Source organism: Lutra lutra, chromosome 10 (genome assembly GCF_902655055.1).
Source record: "Lutra lutra chromosome 10, mLutLut1.2, whole genome shotgun sequence".
In the NCBI taxonomy this organism is placed as follows: domain Eukaryota; kingdom Metazoa; phylum Chordata; class Mammalia; order Carnivora; family Mustelidae; genus Lutra; species Lutra lutra.
The window spans coordinates 96,747,941-96,755,556 of record NC_062287.1 but is presented as its reverse complement, the minus strand read 5'-3'; the positions used below and the strand labels follow the sequence as shown (position 1 = coordinate 96,755,556).

General features: G+C 51.3%; 1 protein-coding gene across 3 annotated transcripts in view; it reads right to left on the bottom strand.

The window, feature by feature from the left end:
* Nucleotides 1-1,175: 1,175 nt before the first annotated feature.
* Nucleotides 1,176-7,616, bottom strand: part of CRY2 (cryptochrome circadian regulator 2) — a 37,094-nt gene continuing 30,653 nt past the window's right edge. For 2 of the 3 annotated variants that reach the window (XM_047690840.1, XM_047690842.1), the window contains one exon: nt 1,176-3,439. The gene's annotated coding sequence lies outside the window, so the exon portion shown is untranslated. Of the gene's footprint in view, nt 3,440-4,270; nt 5,139-7,616 lie in introns of those variants that run through there. The other variant, XM_047690841.1, reaches the window with a different exon arrangement.

Here is a 7,616-nt window from a genome sequence, read left to right as displayed (position 1 = left end):
CTGCCCTGCAGGAAACAGCTCCCCACCTCCAGCCCCAAGAACATCATACTACCTAGTGCCAAAGCCTTGTCTCCCTGGTGGGCCCAGAGGAGTGACCCCTTTACCTTTCCTGCTATCTTGGCTCTGCCACCTTTTACTAGGACCAAACAGTAACCACCTTCTGCTCAGATGCCTGGCTTTTGCTCCCAGGAAAGCAATCTTGCCATTGTGGCTAATAATTGTGGCTTAAGAGTGTGTGCTTGCCTCAACTAGGAGCATCCTTAGGTGAGAAGTGTGTGTTTGTGTAGGACAACTCCATTTTCTAGAATCTTCTGCTCAAGAACAAAGCTATTGTAGCTCCTGAGGCGAAGCCAAAACCACATTAGAGAGAAGCCAGAAGGGAGAGAGGGAAGGACAGGTCCAGGTCTTGGTGGGAAGGAACTTCAAAGCAGAGCTAAGAATGAGATGAATCCCAGGGATAAGTTCCTCCCTTTCCCCTCTTCTCACTCTGTGTAGGGCAATTTGTGTATTCTTGGGCCCTGTCTGAGCCGCTGCCCACATGAAGTTGGAGTGTGGTGTGAGCTAACAAAACTCTTCCAGGGGTCCAAGCCTAGAAACTACCATAGAAAAGCCCACATACACTGCAAAGAGGCCACTCTCCAGCCAGATGGCATGAGACAAAGCCAGCATCCGGGCCCTGGGCTTGGCTGTGGGCAGAGCTCCACCACCTAGACTCAGCACTGGCCGCTTGCATGCCCGCCCCACCACACAGTGCTTAAGTGGCTGAGTTGAGATAAAGGATGGCTTGGGGGCCTGGAGAGAACCCTGCCACTCACTGAGCCTTGGCCCTGGGGCTTTAGGTGGCCTGAGAGGCTGAGTCACTGCAGGACAGAACTCAGAAACCTCATCCTGGGCCTGGAGTGCTCTGTACCATTCTGGCTGACTGAACACCCCCCTACCCCCACCCCAACTCCGGCTAAGCTCTGGAGCTGCCACTAGTCTGCCCTGCCTGCTCACCTAGGGGCCTCCAGCTTCCCCCTTCTCTACCCATCCCTCTCCTCCCTGCCAAGTCTGAGGAGGGGTGAGAAGCTCCTGGTTCCAGCAGAAGCAAGATGGTCTGGCATTAAGGCTTCACTCAGGCTCAGCCTTACTGACTTCTGGTCCCCAGATCTCCCACAGATTGACAACAACACAGCTTTGCTCAGACAGGATCAGACATTTATGAAACACGTGAATATTCACAAACTGTGGGAGAAACGCACCTTCCCAGTAATAAGAAATCTCTGTATAAAGTGCATTTTGCCTGCGACCATCTCTTCCCCATGCTGGCCCTTGGATTAGGATTTGGGTCAATGTTCTGTAGCAGCCCCGGGGACACTTGGGCTAGAAGAGGGGAGGCACGAAGCCGTGGTGGAGCTCTGGGCCACTGGATGCACCCTCCCCTCACCCCGGCCCTCCCAGCTCTGGGAGGGGACCACTCTGTTCCGCTGGGAATGCGCCAGCTTGCCAGGGATGGTGAAGCGGGGGAGGTGGTCCCGCCAACTTGTACCTCGGGGAAGAGGGCTGTCATCTAACAGGCAGGAGAAGGGAAACATCCTGGTATCTGAAGGCGCTGCTGAACAAATACTGACTCTGGGCCCAAGCCCTCTGGCGTTCCCGATCCCTCAGAACAGCCCTTCCAGGCTCGCTCTACTCCCCTTCTGGCAACAGCCCCCAATTCTCCTTCCTCCAGGCTGGGGCTGGGGGAACAGAGATCCCAACTCAATGCTCTGAATACACACCATCACCTGGGCCCTGCTTCCCCCACGATTATGGGACATTTCTAGTGAGGGTGACACACATACAACAGGGGGACTCGGAAGGCAGCTCTCCGGCTGAGAAAGCCTGAGGACATCTCAGGAAGGAGCCTGTCAACGTGCTGCACAGCTGAGGGAACAGAGGCCTGACCCCAGGGTTCTGGTCCGAGGACAGAGGAGGACAATGAGGGACAGGGCAAGGGCCAAGGGAGTTAACAGCTATGAGGCTGGGAAAGGTCACAGGGAGGTAGAGAGGAAAAGGCCCGGAGGCCAGCTTAATGTTACACATGAGGACAAAATCCAAAGAGAAATCAGCTTCTCAGTTACACACGCACCTGTACACACACACACACACACACACACACACACACATTGTGGCTCACGTGCAGGCCACAGGGTAGAAGGAAGACTGGCTGTAGGCTGATCACACAGTCCTTTTCATTATGTCCTTCTCAACACAGGCCTTTAACAGTGGGAGGGCTGAAGTGGGAGGCCAGGCCAGTCCCGGAATGCAAGGCCTTGGCTTCTCTGGGTCAAACCTCCCACCGGCTGCATCTGGAAGGGTCGATGTGCTGGCTGAGAGCTCTGCTCGGACATCTCCCAACTGTCTCTGGCAGTTGCCCCCTGAGTCCACCTGCCGGGGTCCTTGGTATCCGGCCACTGGCAGAGCGGACACAGGAGCTTCGATGCTGACCAGTGCCAGGCATTCCCCAGAAGCCAACAGACCACGGGACAGAATGGCTCTCCTGGCTGGGTGTCAGCTGACCTCAGTGCAGCACTGTGGTGTGGCTAGAGGAACCAGGGGGCTTTCTGGCACCAGGAACCTGGCTTCTTCCTTGTGGAGACACCGAGTCTCCACAGTCAGTGCTGAGGCTGGCTCTCAGCTTCTGAGGCAGGAACAGTAAAAGCTGCAATTCAATTCCTAACTTTAGGTTTTCAGCTCCAGAAAGGTGGGCACTTTTTGGGCTAGCGTCTACAGTACCGTGGGTATGGCACATGAGTCCGGTATCTGGGTGTACCTCCCTGTGATGGCGGCATGTTTTCAGATCTATTTACAGCCTCAGGTTCAGTCCCAGATGCCCGAGGAGGGCTCTGGAGGACCCGGTGGCAGGAAATTTTCAGATGAAAAAGAAGCCAGACCAGGTGACTGTATCTGGAGAGCATCTGTCCCCTCCAGCCTGCCCAGCCCTGGCTGCTTCTAGAATCCCATGCTCTGGACAAAAGCCAGCAATGTCGTCCTCCTGCTCCTCAGTCTGATGTGATGACAGAGGGAGGAAGGGCTCAGGGTCAGGGTGGGGTGGAGCAGGCGCCAGAGTCCCAGCTAGGGTCCTACTACTCTTCTATTCAGACAAGGTGGCTGGCTCCCAGGGACAGGTTTGGCTGAAAGTCACTGCCATGACCTCCAGCCTGGCGTCTGGAGGCTGAGGTGAAGCTGCTACACGTGCTCCCCCAGCCCGAGCCGTGCTCAGAATCACGAGAGTGTAAACAGATGCATGCACACGCAAACACGCACACCACTCCTTCCCCGCACACGCGTACACACAAGCACACATGTTCGCTCAGTCTAGTCTCCGCCGGTGATCAGCTTTTCTGCAGGTCGCACTCTGCTGCCCCGGAGGCTGCTCGGGCTCCCAGGCTTCGCTCACGGAGCTACAGCGCTGCGGCTGAAAGACAAAAACAAGTGCAAAAGGGAGCGTTAAGGGCGCTGCTCGGTGGCCCGGGGACACAAACTCCTCTGGCTACTTCTCTGAGGACACTCAGACCGCGAACCAGGAAGAGCCTGGCGTGAGCGGCACGGGTCTGAGCGCTGCCCCTCGGAGGCAGTGCACAGGACAAGCTCTCCCTGCAGACCCTGGGCGCCTCCTGGGCTCCAGGGCTCAGGGCAGGAGAGGAGGAGAAGGCCACAGGGACTCCCCGCAGGCCTTGGGTGATGGGCGCTCTGACAGGACAAGGGCAGTTTTCAAATCAAGGCACAGTGGCTGCTGCCATAGACACAGAAAACAAACAGCAGAAGAGAAGCCAGCGGGGGCCAGGAATTGGAAGATGAAGGCAATGACCGAGTTTAGAATCAGCAGGTAAGCAAATTTCCACATAGAGATAAAAGAATCCTGGGGGGTGAGTATCACGGAGACACAAGGACGAGTCATTTTAAATATTTATAACATCCTGAATTTGGAGCAGAGGGAAGAAATGGCCTCATGTCGGAGAACAGAGGACAGGGCAGGCCAGTCACAATGCTGGGTTGCCTGTTTAAATAGGTCTAGTGTATCTCGGAGGGTACAGAGACCTGAGGGGTTCCAGTAAAGGTCTGTACGTTCAAATGATGTGAGGCAGATGATACTAAGGCTCACTGAACCTAATGCAGTCAGGCACTATACAGTTGTATTTTTAAAAAGGATTTTATTAATATATTTGACAGAGAGAGAGGGAGACAGAGCACAAACAGGGGGAGCAGCAGAGGGAAAGGGAGAAGCTGAGCAGGGACCCCAATGGAGGGCTCGATCCCAGGACCCTGGGATCATGACCTGAGTCGAAGGCAGACACTTAACCGACTGAGCCCCCCAGGCGCCCCTATACAGTTGTATTATGGCTGAACTGTGTCCTCCCCCAAATTCGTATGTTAAAGGCCTAACCCCCAGTGCCACATAATGTGACTGTATTTGGAGAAAGGGTCTTTAATGGGGTAATTAAGTTAAAGTGAGGTGATTAGGTTAGGCCCCAATCCCATGACTGACGACCTTATAACAAGAGGGGATTAGGACACAGGCATACACAGGAAGAAGGCAACCATCTGCAAGCCAAGGAAAGAGGCCTCAGAGGAAGCGTCGAGCCAGCGCCTTGCTCTCAGATGCCGAGCCCTCAGAACTGCGAGAGAACAGACTTCTGTTGCTAAAGTCCCCCAGTCAGTGGCACCTTATTCTGACCGCGCTCGCAAACTAAAACAGCTCGTGATCCTGTTAATCCCGAAGACATGGCTTCTAGCTGTACAGATGAGAAAACAGAAGGTAGACAGGACAAGTGGCCCAGGATGACAGCATCAAAAGTCACCAAGCCAAGCCAGGAAACCCAGGACAGACACCAACACCCGTATTTTCACCACGAAGCAATCTCTCTATCACGGCACTCCTCATCCAGACTTCCAGAGGACACAAAAGGGAACTTTGCGTGGTGGCATGAAGGCTAATACACAACCGAGCAACATGAATGGAAGTTCGGAATTTAACAGAAGAGGGAACGCGCTCCGCACGGTCACAGACACTGGAGCCAGAGATTCAAAATCAGTCTCCGGACACGTGCAACTCTTTGAAGACAAATGCGATTCTGAAGAAGACTGTATCTGGATGATGGTAAGTTATCTGGAAGCTAGGGAAAAAAAACGAAGAGCAAACTTAAGGGCAGGTACCTGAATGGGTTAGTACTGAGAGCCTCATTAATATATGTATTGTTTTCTTTTTTTTTAAAGATTTTATTTATTTATTTGACAGATAGATCACAAGTAGGCAGAGAGGCAGGCAGAGAGAGGGGGAAGCAGGCTCCCCACTGAGCAGAGAGCCTGACGCGGGGCTCGATCCCAGGACCCTGGGATCATGACCTAAGCTGAAGGCAGAGGCTTAACCCACTGAGCCACCCAGGGGCCCCTTATGTATGTATTATTTTCAATAAATTTTTCCTTTAAGCTTGTACCATAATAATCCGCTATCCATGTTTTACCTATAAATAAATGTGTCAGTTTCTAAAGCATACATATGTTTACTGAGACAGGACGTGATATATATTTTACACACAGGTCTTGCTCTGACCTCTGTTAAGCCAGAGATGACTTTGCTTCTGAAACTGCAAATTTCAGGACTGGAGAGGGTCCTCTTCCCAATACCTCTGTTTCTTGTGTTTTCTCCACCTTTTGGGATGGGGGAAGATAGAGTGCATACAAATTCCTTAGAACACTAGCTCTTACTCTGGGGTTCTTGGACTTTTTTTGGGTCCAATGATAGGCTTAAGGGGCGATCCACGAGGGCCTTGAAGGTCAGCGCACATTCTCCTGTGTGAGTAGCTACCACTTTCTGGGGGGGCTTCTATCCTTTATCTGACTCTCCCAAGCACAGGTAACCCGAATACGGTTTGCAAACCAATGCCTATGTATGGCTGGAAAAAATGTATTACTAAATTAATTTTACTTATTTCTCAATGTAGTTACTAGAAATTTAAAATTATACTTGTGGCATCCATGGTAGATCTGACAGGACTGATCCAGAATTTGAAGCAATGACGTCTTTGTAACTAAGGAGAGAGAAAGCCTCCTCTTTCCCAGATTCTCTGATCAAACACCTGGTGGCCTAATTGTGCAGGCAAACTGTTTAATTGTAGCCAGTGATCTTCATAGCTTCTGGAAAACTTGCCTCTAAGTGCTTCTGATTGTTGCTTATGGAGCCAGGGCTTAGCAACAGGAGGTGACACTGGGTATGTGTTAAGGGACTGATTTCCAGGCTCCCTCTCCCTCTTGACCCTACAAGGGAGAAGACGTGCACTTACTTCATTGGGCAATGGCTCTCTATGGTGGCTGTCCAGGGTCTGCGGGGCCTTTGTGGAAGAGAGGACAAGAGCCCTGCCTTCACTCCTGAGATCACATGAATAATGGATCCACGTGCTTGCTAACAGTAGTGGCTTGCTTTTGGTTAAAAATGCCCTTTTCAGGGACTGGTTTAATTCAAATGCTTAGATGGTCTTTTTACCAAAAAACATCAAAAATCCTATCTCTTCTTAGCTGCTCATTTTCATTATGTTTTCTCGGGGGAATGGCCCAAGACTTCCCAGGCCGCTAAATGTATAGAAAACACTGTCTGTGAATCAGGTGACTTTGTGAGCATCTTTAATCAAATTTATAAGATTATTTTCTAATATGCGTTGCCTATCAACTGTCTTGGTGATTTTTTTTACACCCCACAGTGAAAATGACCCAGCACACAATCTGTTGATGGCGTTCACTGAATTCGAATTGGGCTTATAATGATTCTCATGTACTTTAAAGTATGATAATCAAGAGGCTATGTTCTTTCATGTGCAACGCTTCCCTTTTCCATCTGGCATACACTGGTAACGGGCGGGTACTCCAGTCACTACGAGAGCCTAAGATGTACCCTGTCGCCCCCATATCTAAAACCCGAGCAATGCATTTGTCAGCTCAATTATTCTGCATCACAATTCCAACATTTTCCAAGGGATAACAACAAACGCCTGAACTGAGAACATGGGGCACCTGGGTGGCTCAGTCAGTTAAGCCTCTGCCTTCAGCTCCGGTCATGGTCTCAGAGTCCTGGGATCCAGCCCCACATCGGGCTCTCTGCTCAGCAGGGAGTCTGCTCTCCCTGTCCCTCCTGTTTGTGTGTTCTATCAAATAAATAAATAAAATCTTAAAAAAAAACAACAACTGGGAATTTAAGCAGCCAGGTGGCTCTAAGGCTAACACTTCAGACCCATGTTGACTTGGGCGAAATTGTGCTATGCGGTAGGCTCAGGAAGGGAGCTGGCAGTGTGTGGCCACAGATAAGGCCCAGTGATCCAAGTCCCTCTGTGATGGGTTCAAAACCACAAATACAGAACACCATGGTTTGGAAGAACCAGCTTGTTCTGGTCCACAAAGTTAGTCAAAGGCCCAGTCAACTAGTTCTTCAAGCTGCTTGATCGGCAGATAACTAGGCAGTTCCTGTGCTCTCGTTCTCAAGCCAGAGCAAAAGTCTGCAGAAAAAAGGGGCTGGGGAAGGCAAATGAGGCCCTGTAGGAAAGTGATGACAGCAGCACTAAGAGAAAGGGAAGAACAGCTTGGGGGAGGCACCAAGGGAAAAA